The following is a 24083-nucleotide window of genomic DNA, read 5'->3' as shown; positions in this document are numbered from 1 at the left end:
GGCATCTTAGGTGAGTGAAACTATCTTCAAATGCTTCAGTAACGTCAAATATGACTGAAATAGTGAGCTTCTATATTAAATAAATGCCTGTCTTCGAGGGAAAAGCCCGTAACAGTACTTAGAAAAGCTCAAAAGCTGTCGGGAGGTTGTGGGTTAAGTGTCTCTACGACCACGTTGTCATTTTATTTTCTGTTCTTGCCACTGATGTGCAGGCAAGAAGAAATAAAAGTGGGAGGAGGTTGGGGAGAGAAGGGCACAGTTGCTTTGGTTGGGTTTTTGTTTGTTTTACTTCTTCAGTGCATCCATCTTTACATCTGGTTCCTGGCAGTGTTTTATGACCTCCTCTGAGCAGGAGGCTGCTGATGAAAGTGATCCAAAAGAGCGAATCCCATCGGTGCTCTCTGTGCAGAGCCTCATGAGCAGGCAGAAACCTACTTCCAGCGCTGGCCTTATTAAAACACGTTTCTGAAGTTATTGAGGACCAGCTTCATTTGAAAAGAGTACTGCGAATTGGTGGGAGTGCACCTGGGAAATGTGTCAGGATGTATGTGCTCAGGCTCTCTGGAGCTTGAGGAAATATTCCTGAAGTGAAAACTGGGAGTCATCTAGGCACTAGCTGAGGAAGAAAACAGTGTAAGCCACTTGAGGACTGAAAAGAATGAGCAGAATAAAATACAAGTTGCAGTTCTATAGTGCCGTGTAAAAGAAAACCGCTAAACACGTTTCCTTGGTAAGCAAACAAATGCTTGAGTGGTATTGTATTACTTGTTCAGCTCCTGCTCTGAGATTGCTGGCACCTTTTGCAACCAGCAAGCTGAAATAAAGCTTTGTCGGAGTAGCAATTTCGGGAGATTGCTTGGAATCTCAAACTGCTTATTTAGGTTTCTTTGATTTATCGGGTGATGTATTTGGGGCCTGGTAGTTTGTTTCGGGAGTACATAATGTAAATAAATTTGATTAGCGCCTACGCTTTCCGTCAGTCTTTTGGCTGCACTTTCTAGCTCGTTAAAGCGCAGAACTCCAGGTATTGGCAAAATCTCTCCCCGTGAAAAGCTGGTGCAAAATAATTGATCTGCAGCCGCGGGAGCGGCTGGCGGGTGTGCTGCACTGCCCAAATCTGTGTGCCACTCACTGTGAGGATGCACAGGTGTGGTCAAGCCTTCCCTGGATCGTGGCTCAAATCCCTGCTTCAGTGAGCCTCGGCTGCAGCTCTATGGCCCGCTTACGGATCTCACAGCAGCAGCAGAAGGCAAACGTAGCACCAGCCTGCCCTTACTGCTGAGGAGAGGGTGCTCGGCCTCTGGGAGGCACCTGCACTTGCCTTGCAACCCCTGCTCTCCCCAGGAAGGCTGCTGCAAGTCAGGAGAGAGCCAGGAGAAGCAGGGTCTTGCAGCCCACGTGTCGTTGGCTTCCTGAGTCTGAAGAGCGCAGTGGATGTTTGGAAGCAATGAAAACAGATGGCCATGTGGCCAGTACAAGAAATGATTAACTCCACTGCATTTATTTTTATAGCGAAATTGCATTTTCACATCTCCACGAGGGATACTTTATCAGGGTACGAACCCAGCAAAGCATTTGTGTCTGTGGACATAGCAATTTTGGCACAGATGCGGTGAAATTAGCTAATCTCTCGCAGCAGACACAGTGAGCTGCTAAAGCTGCAGTTTTGCAAGTACGGCTGCATCCTCTCCGAGGAAACTTGGCGATGCGGCTGTGGTGCTCTGAGGTCGGATTTCTCCACGCTTCGGATTGATGGGGTAAGGTACGTTGGATGGGCACAGGTTTAGCAAAATGAAGTCGTGGTGATTTTAGAGCAAAGCGTGGGATTAATAACCGAGAAGATAGAGCATTATTGGATGGAAATTTGATTTCACTTTTTAGTGGCTCAGGAATGTGAGCATTTAAGATTTGAGTCATGCTTTTAACGGTGTTTTAACAGGACTTTCAAAGTTGTGGGTACACTTCATTGCGTTCAAATTAAAATGCATGTAAAAGCTTGCGAGTACCAAGTGTTTGCGCTCGTGAATTGGACAGTTCGTTGCGTGGCCCACCCGCATTTTGTGTGTGCATGCGAAATAATCTGCATTAGCAGTGGAGCATTCTGAGTGTGTGCAGATTACGTTACAGCTAATCTGCGTCCACGCAAAGCGACTGGGAAAAGCAGCTGTAGGGGGCCACTGAGGTAAGGCTGGATACCTGCTGGAGGCCACCAGGCTGTGTCTCGCCTTAAAATCAGAACGGGGGTGACGAGACAAGAGCAAAGAGGTTGGGGTTTACCTGGTTGTTGCAGCCAGACCCAGTTGTTCGGTCAGGGCAGAGCACTGTTTTGACAGAGAACCAGGCAGGGCTCTGTTTCAACTGGTTTCCACAATGACTCAGTGTAAGAACTGGCAATGAGGTCATGCAGTGTTGTTTTTTTTTTTTTTTTTTTTTTAAGGACCTGTTGTACTAATTAGGTTATGTTATGTGGCTTAGTATTAGTTAAGCATGCCCAGGGTTACTGGTAGGAGTTCAACCTTTCATTTTCTGCTGGAAGTGACTTCCCTTCAACCTTCCGAGATGTACAGCAGCTGTCATTAAGGACTCGAACATATTAATCCCCAAAGCACTGTTTAAATTATGAGGGAAAGGGGGGGAAGGAAACTGCAGCAAGTGGTAGGGGTGTTATTGCATTGAGCAATTGTGAGTGTCACAGAGAGAAGACGTGTCAATGTGCAGCAAATACTTGCATCGAGTCTGTTCATCTGCACGTAATATGTATATATAAATTAGTGGCAGCAGTGATTAGGTATAATGGCATATTATGTAATTGTTTGAACAGGGCAACAAAGAAGGTAAGGCTTCCAGACTATTGCTTTTGCTCATAACAAACATCAAGTCCTCCCTCTCCACCTCCAGGCACTCCAAACTTTGCTCACACCTTATCTGTATTCGCCTTTGTTTCCTGCTCGTTCCCTGTCCCCATCCACCGCGTTTCCTCTTGTTCCTGCCCTGGCCTCCAGCTCCTGTAGGGAGCTCAGTGTTTTTTTTATTTTCGCTACTTTCTGCATCCTATCTGCACCCTCCCTAATCTACAGCAACACAGTCCTTCCCTATCACATGTAAATCAGACCGATTTTTAGCTTCGCCTAAATTTCTGTAGCAGATGTAAGTTAGAAAATAACTTTTTTTTTTTTTTAAAAAAAAAAAAACATCCTTGTCCAGTGTTAGCTTCCAGATACTGTGAAGGGTGGGTGGAGACCTTACAAACAGAGTAACGCTACAAGGAAACTCTCAGTGCGAACCCTGCCATGGCTGAAAAAAAAATCTTCATCTCTCCACCTGTAATTCCAGGGATGTGATTTTATCAGGGTTCAGACTCCGTGTTTTATTTCCTAGAAAGTCTGTGGCTGCTAAGAAAGGCCTTCGTCTCTCACGTGCTGTTGTCTGTTTGGAGTCCAGAGGCAAAATTCAGGTCCTGGAGTGTGAGGCCGTGTGCCTGTGGGAGGGTCGGGCCGTGGCTCCACCTGAACCAGGTCTTTGTACCACCAGATACGTGTTGGGATGATCAGCTCCAATGCCACATGCCTGCGGCATCCTTGAAGAGGTGTTGGGTTCCTCAGCACCAGTTTTGCTCTCACTTGGTGATGGCTGTGTGCTGGCAGAGGTTAGCCTGGCATTCACCCTCCAGTGCAGGACTGGTTTGTTTTCCCGATGGGTTTTTAATCCAGAAAGAGCACCTCCATCATCACTGAGCCACTGGCTGGGTACGGCACGGGCACAGCTCTTTCCCTTTGAGCAGTGCCTGGTGTTGGCACAGCCAGGGCTGAACCCACATTGCCTGAATGCCAGCACAGCTCGCTTGTTATTCTTTGGGACTCTTCAGCCTTCCCAGCCCAGGCAAACACGATTTCATTCCCTTTCTCCAAAGGCTGTTCCTACTCGTTGCTTTTTTTTCCCTCCCAGGTCTAACAGCTCTCAGTGGCACCTCCAATAATGTTTCCTTGCCGTGCTAAAGGAGAAAAGCACTTTGTCAGCAGCCTACTTCAGGCAGAGAAATTCATATCTGTGAGACGCATATGTACAGAACAGCAATTACTCAGACCATCAATATTTATACAGCAGATAATAGTCATCACGGACAAGATGAATATTGTCACAACAGCAGTAGTTGCTGGGGGGGTGAGGGGAGGAAACATAATTGTTAGGTTTCTTTAAGCAGCATAGTTATTTAACTTCCAACTGACTGCTGAAAACAGCTTTGAGTCTGGATCAAATACTCGGTAGGACTTCACCTCCGTCTGGAGGTGGAAATGTCCCTCCTGTCTGCCCTTGTGTCGCTCGGGGAGCACCCTCCGGGAGGCCGGCCTTTATGGGCAGCTTCTGCTGAGGGCAGTGCTGCTGCCAGTAGATGAACAAGGACTAGTTAAAGAAGCAAACCAAAAACACAAAAGTCTGTAGCTTGTTTTGAAAAGGTTTTAGTTATGTCCGCTGCAGACAGACACGTGTTTGGGGACGAGGTGGAGGTAGCTGTCCGTAGGGCGGGCCCTCTCCCAGGCCTACCCACAGCTGTGGCAGGGCCATGCTGTCACCATGCCAGGCCTGGAGGCCAAGTGAGGCCCCATCCCAGCTCTTCTCACTGCCGGGCAGAGGGAAGGCCAAGGTGGTGGCTTTCCTGTTGGCATGGCACGAGCAGCTCCTGCCACCCGCCCTCCTTGGCCTCCCTGTGGTGGCATGGCTGTTCGGGAGAGTCGTGTCCACTGGCAGGAGGATCTGCTAGGTTGCCCCGCTTTCAAAATCGTTGAGTCAAAAATTATCACGTGTGCGTTGTTCGCTGCAGATGGTTTATGTGCTGACTTTTTTCTTCTGCTTTTGAAATGCAAAAAGCATTTCAAGCATTTGAACCCCCTCGGCTTCTTTCAGCTGACTGTAGGGTGCAGTACTTGGTGCTCCAAACTGAGCTCTGTTGGGCTGGTTCTCATTCATAACATCATTCATAACGTGAATCACACAGCTTCAAGTTTTTGAAAAGCCACAGAATCACAGAATGGCTGAGCTTGGAAGGGACCTCCAGAGATCACCTAGTCCAACCCCCCTGCTGAGCAGGATCACCCAGAGCATGCTGTGCAGGATGGCATCCAGGCGGGTTTTGGATATCTACAGAGAAGGAGACTCCACAGCCTCTCTGGGCGACCTGTCCCAGTGCTCTGTCACCCTCACAGTAAAGAAGTGCCCCCTCATATTCAGCCAGAACCTCCTGTGCTTCGGTTTGTGCCTCTCGTCCTGTTGCTGGGCACAATGAAGAGAGACAGGCTCTGTCCTCTTGACACCCTCCCCTCAGATATGTATACACCTTGATGAGGTTTCCCCTTCCCCATCTCCAGAAGATGCTGAACTGCTCTTTTTCACTCTTTCCCAGAGTTAGGTACCTTCCCAGATGCAAGCAATGGAAGAGAGAGCAGTTGCTCTCTGGACGAGGTGTGGTGCTCACCCACAGGAAGGCAGGGCTGTGCTCCTACCCCTGGCAGCATTTGGTCACGGTTCTTTTTCTCTGTAGGTAAAGGCATTAGGCTGCCTGGATTCCAGCCCTTCTCCAAATGAATTTTTAATATAAAATAATTAAACATTCATTGGAACAGGGACAGGAACCCAGATCTCTCTCTTCCCCTCACACTCACTTTTCCTTTTTGACCTGAATATTGAATTATGCACTTCAAAGTAGAATGGGTTCAGCAGGAGGCATTGGCAGAGCTCTGCTGAGCTGCTGAAATTGCCGGTACTTAACATTCATCTGGGAGAAGAGTATTATTATTTTGTCAGGCTCATCCGTGGTGAATGAAAGTTTCCTTCTGTGATGAGTATACCCAGGTTCTTGCGTGGGTTCGCTGAATCTGCCTGGGGCACGTGGCTTGGGGAAGTCCTGGCTCTGTTGCACGAAGATTAACTTGGACTGAGTAAATATTTGACGCTAAACTTAGGCCAGCTTAGATTTTCCTGGTGCAGGTAAAGCAGACATCCAGTAATGGCAGTATTAATACTTCAGATGCTATTTCCCAGTGTATGACTCTTATTTGAGTGCTTGCTGAATTACAGATCACAGACCCAGTATTGTAACTATGCGTCTGTAAGCTTTTATTTATTCTCCCCTGTTTTTTTTTACTTAATTGTGTTTTTTAACTGATGGAGGTGTAACATGGCTGTTAAGACTATTGCAGGGATTGTCAGAAAGGAGTTGGTCCAAATGTATTTTTTGCTTGTATTTTTGTTGGTGGTGTTGTTCTGTCTGAGGCTCTGCCTTGGGTAGGGCAAGTACTGGCCACCTCTGTTGGAGATATTGCTGCAGTTTATAAAACAGTCCCTTTAGGTGGGTGAGCCAGTCCTGTATCAGCCCCATGCTGGTCACTGACTGCTCAGTCAGTGGTACTAAAGCTCAGAATAGCTTCTTTCTTTTTCTTTCTCTCTCTTTCTCTCTTTTTTTTTTTTCTTTTTTTCTTTTTTCCCAGGAGTGAGGAGGAGAACAATGGACCATTGAAGAGAGCAGGTAGTCGACACTGCTGATGCTTCAGATTATTGAGCTGTGTTGAAATAATGAGGTTTCTCATCAGGCTGGGTTGCCGGTACTTATTTCTCTGAACCTTTCTTTCATTGTAGTAAGTTGCACTGGGATTTGGAGATGATGAAAGGGACCACTTCTCTGTGTTTAATGAGGAACTGCGTTTTGGCCTTGTATCCTTGCTAAGCCCTGACCCATTTATATTCTAACTCCAGGATGAGATTTTAGTGGTGGAAGGAAATGGGGTGCTTGCAGAATCCAGAAGCCACGATCCCCTCTTAATTTTGTTTCACTTCAGTGTCAGGCACTGGGCACCTCTCAGGCTGGTGCAACCTAGCTAAAACCTTTTTTTTTTTTTTTTTGGGTGAATATGAATAGGGGTTTAAAGGTCCCATCCTGTGTAGAAGCATTCTTTTAAATTAAAAATGGTAAGAGTTGTATGACAAAAGGTGGAGTTAAGGATGTGATGGTATGTAGCCTCAAGGATGTTCCTGGAGCAGGAAAACCCCTCCTCCTCAGCTTCTGAGCAGCAAAAGGGTGAAGCTCTTTGCCTTTTCCATTGGCTTTACAACTAGTTTGAAGATTTCATCCTGTGTTGCTTTCTGGAAATCTTTACTGCATCCAAATTTTGTCCAAAAGTTCATTGGTTTATTTTATGGGGAGGGAAAAGAAACAAATCTCTTTGAACTGAAAAATCAGATGGAACACTTGGGGTTAGGAATGCTAGTACCATCTCCCATGGGAAGTCATTGGCATGCTTTGTCTTCCCATTCTTTCCTCTGGGCTTGACTTTGTGGCTGACTTGCATCTCTTCTGTTCACACTGAGTTGCCCATTGTGGCTGTGGCAGATATAATCTGCTAGGAAATCCACTCTGTTGCTGAATGGGGTCGTGGGTTATCCCGTATGTAAAGACCTTGAGCTGTTACGGGCAGTGTTTCACAGATCTAAAAATGGTTTGCCAAATTTCTACTGTTTAGTGAAGAGGCAGCAGGCCCCTTTGTACAGGTAACAGCTATTCATTTCACTTCCTTCACGAGGCATTCATTTGAAAATCTGCCTTTCCACTGAAACTCACTGTTGACTGATCTTGCTTTAAATCAGAATCTTGTCATAATTTTCAAGAGTACAATACCATTTTTAGGGGCTTGCCTTGCAATAATAAATGTGATACTAAGATACGGGAATTTCTTTTAAGGTCAGCGTAGAGCAAGTAGTGATTTGATTTACCCGAAGAGACTCCTGCTGGTCTGGCATAAATGTTTCTGTTTGTGCAATTGAATGAGACTGGCAGAGGAAATGGGCATAAAATATACTCCAGGCTAGAGATTTTGCTTTTAACAAGGTAGATTACCTACCCAAATAGAAATCAAGAGAAATATCGGGGTTGCATCAATTGCAGCCCACTGATTAAATAGTCTGTCTATTTAATCAGAGTAGGCAGCGTGGCAGTTTATGAAGTTTCAGGGTCTCAAGAATGTAAAAGCTGGGCAGTAATAGCCAATTGGTAAGAAATTAGTGAAGAAGTGTTGCTCCCAAACTTGCCTTTGGTAAGCAGCCAGCTGTTTTTACAAGGACACTTACTGCTGTTATGGTTGGCCTATTAGAAACTCCCCTTCAGAAAGATGACCCTCTAGGAAGGCTTCAGGGGTACAGAAACTCAATCTTTTTGTTCTCGCAATTTCACCGTGACTTCTGTCTTTTAGCTTACGACCTCTTGGAAGCTGCCAATCTCTCTGTTTGTGTGACAGCTGCAGAAAACACAAGTAATAGCATTTAAAGAGAATTTTAATACAGATAAGGAAATCTAGGGCATGTCAGGATGGTTTTGAGGTGGTCTTAAAAATTCCAGTGGTTGCCTCTTTTGCAAGCTTTTGCTGAATGTTTTGAGATTTACCCTCCTTGTTCTTTGAGACTTTCTTCTCAAACAGAGCCAGTCACATGCATTGCATTTGCTTCAAGTGGGACTGCTTCTGGAATGGTGTGTCCTCCAGTGGTAGGATCTGTGGAAAAGGCTAGCCTTGAACACATTTGTCCGTGAGAACAACTACTGTGAAAGAGGTTTTGCCCAGCGCAGTGCAACTGGTTCATTTGTCGGGGTCAGTGGCACAAAGAAATGCTGCCAGGCCTGCATCCAGGCTATTTTGCAGCTTGAAAGAAAGGAGGCTTCAAAGAACTTGCTTGCAAAGTCCATGTGATTACTTGTCACGTATAAAGTTGTTATTTTCATATGTAAAACAAATGTATTTGTGGTATCATACTGGTGTTCCTGAACATGCTTGCAAATGGGTAAAGTAAGCCACCGAAAAGCCTTTTATATAAGGAAATGTGCATTTTAAGAGGAAATTCTGCCTGTATTCAGAAATAGATTAGGGAGAAATCCTCAGACTGAGTTCCACTTTGGAGTCCTGATTTATAGTCTGTATCATCTCACTTCTGATGCAGCCACGTGCTTGGCACAAGGAGGAGTGAGATAGAGGGCTGGTGATGGTCTCATCTGGATAATGAGGAGTTATTTAAAGAAAGGTTGCATTTTTGTGACATTGCTTTCTTCCTTATTTGTTGTTTGGAGCCAGCATGACCCAAAAAATGAGTGGTTGGTGGAGGGCAATGGAAATAAGTCCCCACAACTACAGGAACTTCACTCTTGTAGCCCTTCTAGCTCAAGTAGGAGAAATCTTTAAGACAAAGCAAACAAAAAGCCTCCTTCATATTTTGGGGAAGATGATTCATTTTTTTCCCAATGCTTGAGTTACTTTCCTCTGCTGGCTGAAACTCGCTCTGTGGTCAGTCCATTGGAGAATTTCTAATCTTTTTATGTTAATGGGTGGTTATGAAACAAGGACAGAAAAATTAGAGACCATGCACTGGCAATGTAATGAAGCGATAAGGATCTACAACTGTGTCCTTTAATAAGTTTGTAAAACTGTTGCTTTTCCAAATGAAGAGAGACACAGAGGTGGCGGGAGCCTATACACGCACGATTTAAATCAGAACATCATCAGTTTCTGGCACTGGTGCTCACTTCTTTTGTGTGATTTTAAACAATATACACCAGGATTTTTTCCTTCAGTGAGGGCCTGTGCATTTCGGTGACCTTTACTGCATTCTTCAGAGGGCTTATGCAGTCTGACATCAGGGAATGAAAAAATGTAATGATTTTTTTTAAAAAAAACAAACAAACAGGTCTTCAGCTTAGGCCTTATTCTTACAGTTGTACTACTCGCAGTTAGGCACCTGTGCTTTGCACCTCCACTCTTATATGGGATGTGGAGCAGAGCTTGCATCTGCTTGGGGAGAGCCATGGAAACAGGGGAGCTGGGCGAGTTCTTACAGCAGCAACTGCAGCGCTTGCTAACTTGGAAATATTTCGGATGTCTCATGATAATCAGCAGACAGTTACACGCTTCATTGCTGCTCGGTGGTTAAAATTGGTATGGGTTACAGTTATGCTTCATGACTTGCTTTTCCATGTATGAATATTTTATGAACCGAATCCACATCGGGATGGCTGCTAGGAAGGCAGAGTAAGCAAGAACAGTTGTCCCATCCCTCTTTCCGTGCCATCGGCCCTTTGTTGTGTACTAAGAGAAATTTGGTTGAAAATCACATAACAAGCAAACTTCTGTGCAGCATGTGCAATGCACAGACCTTGAGCTGCTTCGGCTGGGTAATGGTAGCGACCAACAAGGAAGATGTATGACAAGGAAGGTATGGCTTACTGCTGGCTCGTGGGCAATTGGTTTGGAATTCGAGATGTAAACGATGTCCAAAACCCTAATGAAGTAAACGATGTCCAAAACCCTAATGAATATCGTGTGGCATTGCTGGTGGATCCTCACCTGCAAGAAGTACACGCTACTTTGCCTGGTTTTGTCTGCTTTGTGCATTGCTCATACCCACAGAGATGACCTTAAACTTTTCCCAGTGTTGTGTCTATTTGTATTTGGGGTCAATTCGTGGGGGAAAATGCCAGTGGTCCACTGACATGTACAGGAGAGGAAAGGTAGTTACTTTCTGAGAGATCTTTCCTGCTGTTTCCACGTAAGCAGAAGGATCCCATGGTACAAGTTTGCCTTTAAGGAGAGTTTAAGCAGCAACTCATTTTTACATTTTCAGTATTTGTATAGTTTTTAGGTAATTCATAAGGACTTGTGATAAAAATGCACTCTTTTTTTTTCCACCCTGTTTGTATGACCTTTAACGTTTTACACTAAAATTTCCAGGGGAGGATGGTGTAGAAGTTGCATCTTTGTCAGCTGCATCGATTCATTATGTTTCTAAAAAACGACTGCTATGCTTGATACCCAGAGTTGGGCAAAACAACTGGCTTCCAGTCTGTCTTTACAATTTCATTTCCTAAGAGAACAGCACATTCTTCTTAGGTTTAAGGGCACCTCTTCCCTTCACCCTGAAGTTGCACGGTGTTTTCTCAGTGGAGACAGAGGGACGAGGAGGTTTCCAAAGCAGGAGCACAGCGAAGCGATGGCTCCTGAAGCTAGGTGAGCGTTGCAGAGACCGGGTGAGCCACAGCTCTTTGAGCTGGATTTATTTCTCCCGGCTGATGAGGCTACCAGACGGGGGCTTTCCTGCCAGTCAGCGTTTAATTGGAAGAAGTGTCAGCTTGGCTGAATGTGCTGCGGGAGGGGAGGCAGCAGGCTGAGAGGAGGGTGGGAAGCGTGGCGGCGCCTCGAGGAGCCATCTGCAGAGACGCCTCGTAGCCATGCAGGCAAGCACTGGGGCTGGTATGTATGTGTAGGGGATAGCTAAAAATAAACAGAAGGGAAACTGGTTTCTCAGTCTTTAGGGTGTGTTTTTTGGTGGTGGTGGTGTCTTAAAGCAGTACGAGGCAGCATTATGTCAGCTGCGTCTGAGGTTGCTCCTTGTGTGGAGGAGTGCAGGAGAGCGGTAGGAAGCAGGATTAAGTGCTGCCACTTTTGCATCCACAACACAAAAAAGCAAACTCAGCTTGTCCTGAGGGAGATACCCCCTTAGGGAGCAAGTTGTGAGCTCAGCACTTTGGGTGTGCTGCTGCCCTACGCTTCTGGACACGATGCCTTGCAGCAGCGTCGTGTTAGGGTGCTAAAAGGCGAGGCTGTGGGCGTTTGTCTCCCCTCTTTGGGAGTGGGAAAGTGGAGATGCTCATCCAAGCCAAACCTCCTGGAGGCTGCTGAAGCAGGGCAGGGGCACAGCCGAGCAGATCGGGGTTTTTGGTCCTGCCAGCCCTGCTGCTTAGGGCTTCGTATTCTGGAGTGCCACCTGCTGGCCCCTGCTCTCTTAGAGCTCTCTTTGGAGGCAGCTGCTCTAAAGGATGAGAGCTCAACGCCAAACGCGGTGGGTGTTAGTAATAATAATGCCATTAACTATTTGTATTGATCATTACATTAATTTTTTCCTCATCATAGCATTTAAGGACCCTGTTCGTTGGCAAAGACCTCACTCTGGCAAGCCTTCTGCAAAGTTAATGTGAAAGAAACCTGCAGAAGTTTCACTGCTTAAAAATACAGAGCACAGCACAACTTCAGGAACAGAGGAGGATTTTTCCAACCCATTTTTTTTCTAAATAGGAAATACTTTTTATTTTTGTCTCGATTTAATAAAATATCTTGATAATTCCTGAGGTTGGCAAAAAGAAATAGACTTTTCATAAAAGTGTTTGCTTTTTAAAGGAATAATCATTAGAACGAAAGATACATGGCAAATGAAATCACTTAAAGATAGGATAACACTGACCCGACTCTAAAAAGTAACAATGATGTCAGTAAATGAAATGATACTGAAAATCTTTTGGATGGAAAGCAAAGGATGTTATAGCTTGTGGCACGGTGCAGATCTTGTCCAGAGCTCATCCTAAATGAGAACTGGTTTTGGCGGTAGAAAAGAGGTACGCCTCTCATCTCTTTTGTCACATCGATTTCTGTCTCTTGGCCAAGTCCTCAAGTGGTGTGAGTCAGCATGGTTCTTCTGGCATCGCCTTGGCTGTATGCATTGGTATTTCCTGTGTTTTGTGCACTATTGTAAGGCACACAGACACTGTTTTAATAAAACGGTGTAAAGACCTTAGGTGACTGGAATCTGTGTCAGTCCTGCACAGATATATCTCTTCTTAGGCTGCATCTTCCAATGCAACACCAGTAGAGTGTCAAAACAGACTTTTGGCCTTTTCCCCTTTCTTTCAACAGTCTCTGTGGCATCTTTTGTTCAGAAAGGCTGTTCTGTGTGATGCTACAGGTAATATGCATTGGATGCATGTGGTGAAGCTTCTCTGATACTGTGTTTAAGCTATTAGTGACTTTGGGATGTACTCTTGAGACCCTTGAGATGAGTGACCTTTTTAGAAAGAACTGAACTACCTGCCCTTCCAAAGGATGATCCTCTAGCTCTTCTGCAAGAAACACCTCTAAAAAACAGTAATCCCCTCAAACATATAGTCCTCTTCAGGATTTGATCACATCATGCAAAGTGACTGGTCTGATGAAAATATACTGTGTTGTTATTTTTTTTTAATTTTTTTTTTTAGTCAACAACCAAAAGGCTGAAGGATTCTTTGTAAACATGCTGCTATGAAACTATTGCTGATAGCTTGGGTATATTTATCTCCTTTGCCTTCACTAGGCTGGGAAAGAAAAAGAAAATGTGGGGTATTGCTAGAGTTAAGCGTCCTGCGCTCAGCAGTAAAGCGGTGTGAGTAAGAGATGCTTCTGGCTTGCTCAGTGGTTGGTTGACAACATCAGGAGAAAAGTTATTCCAGAGTCAGCACAGACAGCTTTGCTTGCTCTACCTTTTTATAAATTTCTTCTTCTGAAAGGAAATAGTCAAACTAAAATGAAAGTTGGAATGAGCTGACAATTTAATGGAAATAGCCATTTTTGCCTTAGGGAGAAAGTATTTGCTTAATTTGACCTGAAACTGCCAATGAATTTGTTTACCTCAAGACTATGTTTCTGTAGTTAGCTCTAATTCAGGTTCAGAGTTCCCTGAAATCATGAGGCTGGTTTGCAAGTGAGAGACTAAAGTTCAGGGGCCTGCCTAACCAGGATTTGGGGCTTCTGAAGTCAATGTTTTCAAGCTTTTCTTCAGAAAAAGGGGGCCAGAAACCTTCTTTTTACTGAATACTGAACTGCTTGTAGATAACCACGTGAGCCTAGGGGATTTACCATAGCCATATACTATCAGGGGGATTTACCATAGCCATATACTATCAGGGTTATGATGAAATCTTGAGCACTAGCAATATTATGCTTGTTATCTTCTCGAAGTCTGTTCTGCTGTTACGTTGCAAGGAGTGCAGGGCTAGGCCCAAAATTAAGCAGTTTGCTTCATTTTGATGTTTTTTTTTCTTTGCTCTAATGTGGCATAACACTGTCCTTTCCCAGCATCTGCACTCCCTCATGCAGTAAGTGCTGTATGCTGTTGGATCAGTGCTGCCAAGCGGAGGGTTTTCCACACCAGGATATTTCCAAAGCAGCCAGGCTTTGACTGGCAGAAGTATGATGGGTGATGTCTGTCCTGAGCTTTGAAGGGGATGGAATACAACCTGACAGAGCTTGGCAGGTCTGACAAACTCCTTGCAGCTACAGCAGGTGAGTAGCTCTGGAGTTGAATACCTGCTGTCTCTGTGAGGGAGAGCATCTGTGGGTTTCAAGTAACATGGGCGAGAATAGTTTATCTTCCCATGCTAGAGCGTTTGAGAGGCCGATTGCTGGTCCCCACCATGATGTGGCTGTCGGAGCAGAGAGGCTGGCAGCTCTGCATCTTTGTGCTCCATCTCTGAGGGGCTGTAATTTATCTCAGCCCACCAGAGAGGGTTGTGAGACATGGCAGTGCAGGCCCAGTTGCTGCCTGAGCTGTGGCCATGGCCCTCAGGATCACCCTATCGCTTAGCTGTGAGGTGTCTCTTGTCTTGCAAACCGTGCTGGTTCCTGTGAGGGAGAGTGAGACTCAACACAAATCCCCTCACCTTGTTTGGCTTCATCCTAGCAAACCACCTCTGGGAGTCATCTTCTTGCTCCCATGGGCCTGCCCATGTCTGCGGGCATGAAGGAGAGGGCTGTGAGCATTTCCTGGCCTGTTGCCTCACTGCTAGACTCAGCTTTGCCCTGCTTGTACCAGGGCTTCAAGTCTTCCACACCACCAGTCTGGTTAGTTGTGGCTGTTTCGGGAAGGTTGTGTCGTGTTTGCCTGGGTCACCCATTTTCAGGGTGACACAAGGTGGGTGAAAGCATCTGCTCGTAGAGATTTACTGACCTGCCTGCGGCCGCTGCCACTGGATCTCTGTATTAGCGGTGTTGATGGATGATAGAGTGTTAAATATGTAAATGTGCAACTGACCTCAGGAGCATGTATCATCCCATTAACTCCAGCGGCTGATGTCAGGCCGGGCGCTTCATTACTTGGCTGCACCGGGCCTTGTGGAGCATTGTAGTCATGCGTAGGAACATGTGCTTTGGAAAAGCATTGGGACAAGTTAGTTATTCTGTATAACATGCTAAATCTTTGGGGGATGATTTGCCTGGTGATATAAATCAGGATACCCGATGGCTCAGGAAGCCATCAATATGTATGCTGCTCAGGCTTGGTTTACCTCTGCTTGCGATCCATATTTGCAGTGAGAGTTGGACCGCTCCCAAAACTCAGGAAGCGAGCGTGGTATTAATATTACTGGCTGCCAGGAGTGTTACGGGGTGAATGATTAGCTTCCAATAAGAAAGGAGCTTCTGGACTGGCTCCAGTTCCCTTCGGTGTAGCCTGCAAACCAGAATGACCAGTGCCGTGACCTGGAGTAGCTGGAGAGCTTATCAGAGGCTGCAAATGCACGAAGATCGCAATTTGTCTGCGTTAGGAAATGACATAGTTAGCAGCTGACCTTGAGCAGCCATGCTGGCTGGCTATCGGCCACTCTTGTGAAGATAAGCTCTTGGAAGTCATTCTTCTGTGTTATGACATCTGTTACACCTTTTCTTGTGATAAACGGGGGACTCTACTCCCCTGCGCTGCCCGTATAGTAAATTTCTGGAGAAAGGTAAAAAGATTAAAAAGCTCCCCCCTCAGTGTAATCTCCCTCAAACCTTACTCTACTTCTTTATGGTCTATGAAAGAAGAGATTTTCCTTCCTTATTATTATGAGGCTTCTAATAAAGTGTTTTCCAATTTCTCAATCCCATCCATTTCACAGTAAAAAGATGTATTATTTTGATTCCCCTAGGTTTCTGGCTTTTTTATTTTACATGCTAGACCAAACAAAAAGAAACATCCCCTCCCCACACCCAAACAAAACCAAAATCCAGCCCAGCCCTTGGGAGCAGCAGCGTGAAGGTGGCTGCTGGGTGGTGTGGGTCTCAGCATCGCTTCCTCAGGAAGCCGTGCTTTGTGGGCACCGCGTCCCGTGTGTGAGACAGGAACACAGAGCGGAGCTGCAACAATTCAGCCTCTCCTTGGAAGGACTTCTGTTTCCTGAGGTAAGCGTGAAACGGAGTTTGCAGTTTTTGCATTATGAAATGTGAGTATCGATTCCTCTCTCTCTTTGGGCCAGTGTGCAGGTAGATTTTGACCTGGTTTTATCAAAAACTGCTCAGTGACCTCAGAGAGCTGCAGTGTTTGCTCCTGTAGTAATAGTTGGGTGTCTTAATGCGCTACTTCAAGCTGATTCCCAGTCAAGCACCCACTGACCTATATCGGTGAGAGGCATCTGCATTTGAGATTTGTTTAATACTGTGTTTTTGGGGATGGTGGCATTTTGTAAGTCAAATAGCAAATTCTTGGGGGAGGGAGGGAGGGAAGAATTTTAATTAAGTTTCTCTTCAGGTATCCGGTGAATTCAATCAATGGCAGATGAAGCGTAAAGCTGCAATGGGAGAGCAAAATTTGTCACTTTAACTGATCAGGTGCTTCATGGTCTCTCAGCATTTTGAATACCACAGAATCAGGTCATGTAGCCATAAAAGAAAATCTCTTAGAAAGAAGATGCTGCTTTGCAAATAAAAGCTTTTACTGAGAGTGAGCTTAATGACCATAGCTTGGACAAAGCTATGAAGTTGCAGGATTTTGGCCTTAGTGGCTGAATTTGTGACCTCACTTTAAGTTAGGGAGGCTACTTCTAAATCTGTCTTTGCCAACCATCTGCTCCTTATGTCCTGGCCATCAGTTACTACTGGTGTTGCTTGTATTAAAGGGGTGAGGGGTAGATTGTACTTCTTGTGGCCCTTCACCCCCATTCCTCTTGGTGCCAGCTTGAATGGCAAACGGTTTTGTCACTTGGTAGTGGAGAAACCTGGCTGTTAATTCCTCTCACCCTAGGGTTTACGAGTGTGTCAGGCATAATTAAGAGCAGCCAACAGATCTGAAGAAGTGCTAATGGCCCTGTGAGATTTGCAGTGAGAAAGGCTATAAAAATGAGCACTGTCCCTTGGGATGTTTTAAACCCTGGGGATTTTGTTTATTTCCAAATTGAGAGGGAACCTTTTAGTCTCCTGTGCGGGGGAGTTTGCAGATTTGGGATGCCTAATGACCACAGTCAGATCTCTCATCCTGTCAGAGAATCACAGAGTGGTTTGAGTTGGAAGGGACCTTAAAGATCACCTGTTTCCAACCCCATGTGCAGGGGTTGCACATGGGGTCTCCTGCACTCCCCCAGGCTGGGGGAAGCCCAGGAGCCTGTGAGTTTTAGGGACCTGCAGCTCTAGGGCAGCTTGACAAGTCACCTTGTCAAAAAGCCACAAACCTGGAAGCCCTGGGCTGCTGAGGACCAGGTGAGGCTCCACAGCCTTGGACTCCACATCTAACAACATGGAGAGCTGTTGATGGGCTGGATGGGCAGAAGAAATGTGCCTGAAACGGGCTTGTTTCTCCGAAATCTTTTTATTTCAAGTAGCATTTCCCACAGGAAAGCACCTCACTTGAAACTTGCTGGTGAGCATGGTTGTTCTGTTTTGACTCAGCAGTACGAATCTGTACCCGTCGTTTGCTGACCAGGCACATTACAGGTGATTAGTAGTGTTTGCTGCTGGAACAAAGTGCAGTTTATCCTGATCACATTTGACCAAAATAAGGTCTTTGGAGCTGGGAAGTGTGGACGTGTCAAAGTTTGCAAATAAAAGGAGGGAGCAGCAGAGCCGGTGAGGTGAGATGGAACAACGTGCAGCAAGTGAGTCTCTCTCTGTTTTCTATAAACACCAAAGGCTGGTGCTTTCACTGGATCCATTCTTCTCCAAAAACGTAAACTTCTGCATGTAGCTACTTACATTCCTGTGGGGGACCTTTGTTTCTCCGTCTTCTGCTGCTACGGCTGGCTGGTGACGATTTCTGAGGTAAAGGTGGTGGGTTAATACCTTGTACCCAGGCTCCCTTCTCGTGATCCACTTCTGACTGCGTGGCTGCCAGAGAGGCAGGAGGCAGGCCAGCTGCTGTCCTGATTGATCTGTGCCATTGAGATCACCCACAGCAGATTCCCCATCAGCACGGAAACCCTGGCACAGGTTTGTAGGATGTTGTAGGCTCATATTTCAGTTTCACACGGCTTTATTTTCTGTGGCTTTACGCATCCGAGAGTATGTACGCTTGGTTCTCCTCTTGCCAAGGGCTGGATTTCTTGGCAAGGCCTGGGCTAAAGCTGAAGGAGCAATGTCAGCTTGCACTGGCTAAGGATTTGGCCAAATTAAAATGCTTTTTTGCTCTGAAATATTTCTGTACAATTGTGGATAACCAAATGGAAAGAATAGTGGCTGTAGGCTGTGTGTCTCAGGGGAAGGTGCCCAGAAAATAAGAAATTCTGGAGAGAAGAATGGACTCACTTTGTCTTATTGTTAGTTTCATGTCCCTCAAAATGCAGACAGTCTCTCAGTTGCAGTTGTCATGATGGCTGAGCTGTGTCTGTGGAGATGCTTTAAAACTTCTGGATCACAGGCTTTCATGGTTTTCACGTTCTGTGGAAAAGCTGGTATGTTCAGTGAAAGCCACTGAAAACCTTGGAGAGACCACAGAGGTACAGCCACCTTGGAGAGACTGGGAGAAATGGGTGGTTTTCTGAGCCTTACTGATTCTCTGTTTGGGGAAAAAAAGAATCTTTCACCCCTATCCAGTGGCTCAAGAGGTGAGAAGTGGAGCTGCCATGAAGTTTTCCAGGAGCTTTGAGGCAATCTGGGTGGTACTTGCATGACCTTGGACCAACTGCTTCATCTCTCAGTACTTCTTTTCTTAGATGATGAAAGGATATAATAATGATAACACTTCTCTCTTAACAAGGGTGTTGTGCTGAATAAATTAATTAATCTTTGTACTGTTCTCAGTTACTATGGTAATTAGTGCTAAAGAACAGCCTAAAAATAAATAGGATCATTTTGTGAAGGATATTCAGGGGAAATCAGGTAGTACGTCCTGCATGGCTGCAACAGCCCCGGTACATTTAGTACAAACAAATATGTTGAAAACATTAATGGATGGTGAATTTTGTAGCAGAATGCACCCAAATATTGTATATGTTCCTTCCTATCCACTATCAGTTGGAAATGACTGCAGCAGACATTTCCCTCCATATCTGTGGGTAGATGATTCTTGCAATTAGTTCCCCTACAGAGATCGGTGCCCACTCCGCGCCACTCCCCCCATCTCCTTTCCAGCCTAAGGGCACCTGAAATGAATGGATCTTCCTTCGTCGTAAATCATACATACTCGGTAACACTGCCAGAGAATGCTTAATGTGTTCGGGGAGTTTGCGTAATGAACCTTCCTTGAGAAAGGTGAGGTATCGTCAGTGCACTGCCTTGCTAAAAGCCTGTTATTAACCTTGCCGTGCAGCAGGTACGGCACACCTAAATACACGCATAGGTCTGGGCAGAGCTTTTGAGGCTTCCAGCGGTCAGCACGCCCTGGAGCCAGTCTTTAAAGATGGGATGTGATATTTAATCTTCTGTGAATTGTATTCAATTCCACAGGCACCATTACAATATATTTTTGTGGCTTTCACGTTGATATATTTTTGGGCCCTAATAGGTTAGGATGTATGTTTTGAGATAGTTCTTGGTTCTCCAGTGGAGGCAGTGCCCCTTCAAGGCTGTGGCTTCCACTGCTTAGTCACTTATGAAGAAGAAATACCGTCTTAATAGGCAATGATTTGTCTTTGGTTTGTTCTTGGACTTGTTCACCTCTCATCGTGGACGTTTAATGTCTGCCTGTGCACTGGGTTCCAAGAATAACTGCCTTTTCTGACCACTTCACAGTTAGCGTTTGTGCAGAGTTTTCTCTACATCAGATCCGATTTTAATCTGACCCCTTTTCTTTCTTCTTCCCTGCGTCGTGTCGGGAAGCCATGAGTTGTAACAAACGCCCTTTCCCCCTTCACCTTCCTGGGGAGCAGGAAACCAGTGCCTTGGCATGGCGGGCCTCCTGCTCACCTGCAGAAAGAGAGCGTGGGGCCTGCCACAGCCTCTGACAGCGTATGGATAGAACAGATGGCGTGACTGCCGAGCAGCTGAAAGATGATTTATTCTCCAGAGCTTACTGTCTTTGTTGTTCTTGAGTTACATGGTATTTTCTCAAATCTTACGAACTCTTCAGAGAGCACCCCGGATCTGCAAGGAGGGCCTTGTGTCATGCTCTGAGCCACCCGGCTGTACCTTGATCTCCTTTGGTGGATCTCCTCAGCTTTGCAGGTTCCTCCCTCTGTCTCCTCTCCCATGTGTGAATCTCGTCATCAGCAGCCCTGTGGATGTGGGGCAGAGCCACGGCAAGCATGAAACGGAGAGCCAGAGAGGTTTCCTCATGCTTCTTTGCAGCTCTGCCTCTTCTCGTTTTCTCTGCTGCCGCACCTGTCTGACACTTGCGTTTTGGAGCTCGTGGATTTTCATACCCTATTAGATTTATTCGTATTACTGGGTAGATCTCAGCCCTGAAAAGCTGTCAGTTGCTGTCAGGTTCAGGCTAGGCAGAGTTATTAATCGCAGCTGCAGTTGCCTCGGTGTGTGTGGTTTCACCGTCATGTTCCCCAGCCCTCCCTCCCACATGCAGGCCCATATCCACACACATGTATGCCCTCTCTTACCGGACCTACAGAGATCCCTGACAGTCTTTTCTGTTTTTTTTCCTCTTTTCCTGTCAACAGCCCCCTGTGTCTGTTACTGGGTGACAAGTGCAGTGACAAAACGAGGTTTTTGTCCGACACTGAAGTCAGCAGTGCCTCCATCCGCAGCCTGGCTGCCTCTTGGTCTTTGTGCTCAAAGCGTGAAGAAGAGTGCAGTTTGAGTCAACTTTGGGCAAAGTGTTCACCTGGGGTAGATCAGTGCCCTCAGTTAGTGTGGGGGGTGTTGGTCAACAATTCAGTGAGATCAGCAAGTCATTGAGACAGGTCAGTCCTCTGTCCACCAGAAGGTCTGCTGCAGCATTAACTCCTCACCTCATTATTAAAATGAAGAGATAGAAAAGTACTCAGAGCTTTTTTTTTCCCCCCCCCACAGCTTTTTCCTTCCTCACTGTATGCAACGAAATGAAACAAGTGGACACTGTGAAGTTTAATTCCGACTGTCGATGGTGGCTTCTGTCTCCCCGAGCCAAGCTGTGGCATAGTGCAGGAGTGTTGTGGGGCTTTCAGTATGTTTTGGAGTAAAGTTGCATTGCACCCATCAAACTAGATAGCAAACCTTTGGACAAAGCAAGCTCATCAGTGTAAGCAAGGGCCAAGGAGTTAGACGGATGTGGCTACTTTTTAACTTGTCCTTAGACATATTCTGAAGGAATCATACTAGCCTCTCCACTTAGGGGATGTTAACATTGATCTGCCAAAATACATCTCTGGTTATTGTTTGAGATTTATGGGGAAAGTAAGAAAAGTCATAGTTTGCATTGTACATATACCTATGCCAACCTTGTAATCAAAATAATGTTTATAGTTTTTTTTTTTTTTATTACTATTTTTCAAGGAAAATGATCGAACTTTGACACAGGGGAAGCAACTGTTTCCTTTATTCAACACCAGCTCAAAAAGGGGCTGTCGTTAACTTTGCAGCTTCTGAAAACATACCTGTACATGCTGAACAACATATGTCATGCAGGTCCCAAGTCGCATCATAAACTCTTAATTTGGCTCCACTCTTTTTTTTTTTTTTTTTTTTCTTCGATTGCACTAATGATTTGTAAGTTTGACCTATTGGAGGAATGCTTCACACCATTTCTTAGAGTTCAAAGCAGCTAAGGTCTTCTTGCTAGAATGGATTTTTTTCTTTTTCCTTGATTTTTTTGCTTGGAGGTGACTTCTGTTTCATTCTTTAGTTCTGAATATCTCACCTCTTTTTTTAGCACTGTCCTACTGTAAGGATGTCACTGGGATGGGGATGAAGGCTTGGTAGCGTATTAATATGTAGCTCCTGGGGTTATGAGGTCAGAAAAATGAGCTTGATCCCCAGTCACTTTAAAATCAATGGGAACTTGTTTGACTTTAGCAATTTAACTGGGAAGAGGTTATAGGTGACAGCTAAATCAGGTCAGAGAACTTAGACACTCAGTTCCTTGACTCTGAGATCGGGAGTGCAGATCTGTACAGAGATAGTGATTTACACCTACAGAAGAACTACGTCCACTCTGCTTCTAAATTAAAGCTTTACCTTCTGAATTTCCAGGCAGTAGGGCTGCTTGTCATAGAAATACTGCAGTATTATACCTGTTTTTTTAACAGATTTGCATCTCCTACCTCTAGGAGATCAGAATTGCCTCTTTTACTGCCTGAGCTCATTTGTCACAGGGATGACTATGAAGACTTTGTATGGACACTTTTGTACAAAATATAAAACTGCTGGATCACGTGTGGTTGATCACTGAAAGCTGGGATGGTGATGACTTGAGTGATCCCTTCCTGAGTTTCTGTAACTCATTTCTAATCTGGCCTTTGCCTCTTAATGTTTTTTCAGCAGGGCCTAGCTTTGTGGATGGTGTTCTGTCTCAGTAGCATGCCAGTCTTTTGATGCCCCTTTCTGCCAGTCTTCCTTGAGCCTGCCTGTACCATAAGAATGTGGAGATGGTAATGCAAAAGAGGATGAAAAAATAGAACCTTTCCTCACTTTCTGCTGCTCTCCTTTGGTGTGGCCGTATGAATGCAAAGCCCCCTTTGTGGTGGTGCTAGGCCCCGGCTGCACGCAGAGTCTCTCCTAATGCCTTGTGCAATGTGCTGCTGCTGCCTGGCACCTTGCCCCAGCCACTGTGCGGGTTTTACACTGGTCAGGGCCTCCCCCAGCACTGGTCTCGGGCAAAGCATCCCAGAAGTGACATTCCCATGGCTGGAACATGCCTTTTTTCACGTGTTCGCAGGCTCCCGCTTTCATAACCTCAGCCCCCGCTCCCTCCTGAGTCAGGATTGTCACTGTGTGTTTGCTGAAGCGTCTTGCGAGCCAAAATCTGCTGCTGTTACAAAATCGGCAGCAGGGCCGGTGCTGCCAGCAGTGACAAGTCGTTAGCGTCTGAAGGGACGACATGTATTTTGTTTTTCCCAGTTCAGATATTGGTTAGGATATGGGGCAGTGTGGTCCAGAGGCCTGTCTTGTATTGCAAACCCCGCATTTATGCCAGTTTTTTCGTCTTGAACTGTGATATTTCTGTTCAGCTGATGTCACCTATTGATCAGCATGTTGCAACCTAGTTGCTGTGACCTAGAGGGAAGAGCAAGAAATAACTCTATGGAAAGGAGAAAGTCCTCCAACAGCTCTGGTCCTCTAGTGTTAACTGTTTTAGGTATAACATTGCAATAAGAGGTGATCAAAGGTCACCATGCAAATATTTTGGGCTTGCTTTCTTTTATTATCTGGATGCAAATTCGAATGGATAACTTCTTCAAATACAGCAGGGAAGGCAAAAAGCAAGAAGTTGTAAAAATGTCGCCCCTTCATATTTATCACGCGTTGGAGTGACTGAAATCAAACAGGGCTAAACAACTTGCTGTGGAAGTAAATACAGCTGCCTCTTTTTTGCATAGTGATAAGAAATAAGTGGGGAAATGCAAGGAAGCCCTTTTTAATGACAGCACAAGGTCAGGAGCAGTTCGCCTTCAATGCTGTGCATTAACAGCTGGTTCTCCATGGCACGCTGCAGCCCTGGGTCCAAGCAGAGCCTCTCACCTTGAGCAATGTCCTTCTCAGGGACGAGGTTTGTTTCGGATGGACATGTTCAGGGGCTGTTCAGGTAACTGGGCAAATGGCTAATGTAACTGAAAAACTTGCCATTTCTTTCTGTTGTGCACAGATGTGGGTGTTTTGTTGTAAATACAAAGCATGTTGCTCCTGTTGCTCACTCAGGCATGTATCTTACAGTCGTAACTTCGGGAGCTCATGGAAATGCATCCCTTTAAACATTTTTTTTCCTCCACCTTGCTCACAGACCTCCTGGTTGAGCCAAATAGCTAAAAATCCTCAGGGGTTTAAAGGATTAAATGAGAGCAATTGCGAGGGTGCAGGAAGGGCTGCAAAGCTCTGAAAGTACAAGAGGCTGAGGGGCCTGCTTTGTGGGACCTTTCATGGGTAATAAGTGGACGTCTGGAGGGTTGGTAGCAATTTTATGACTGTGAAGAAAGGGCGATC

The 24083-nt window shown here is 45.5% G+C and overlaps 1 protein-coding gene across 8 annotated transcripts in view; it reads left to right on the top strand.

Moving 5' to 3' along the window:
* Positions 1–24083, top strand: part of RNF152 (ring finger protein 152) — a 45305-nt gene that overhangs the window by 16492 nt on the left and 4730 nt on the right. The window contains exon 1 of one of the 8 annotated variants that reach the window (XM_068670880.1): positions 15842–15989. The exons of 3 other annotated variants lie outside the window; for them this stretch is intronic. The gene's annotated coding sequence lies outside the window, so the exon portion shown is untranslated. 4 more of the 8 variants (XM_068670879.1, XM_068670881.1, XM_068670883.1 and 1 more) reach the window with 4 other exon arrangements.

This window comes from Anas acuta, chromosome 2 (assembly GCF_963932015.1).
Source record: "Anas acuta chromosome 2, bAnaAcu1.1, whole genome shotgun sequence".
NCBI classification, from domain to species: Eukaryota; Metazoa; Chordata; class Aves; order Anseriformes; family Anatidae; genus Anas; species Anas acuta.
This window is presented reverse-complemented; position numbering and strand designations above follow the sequence as displayed.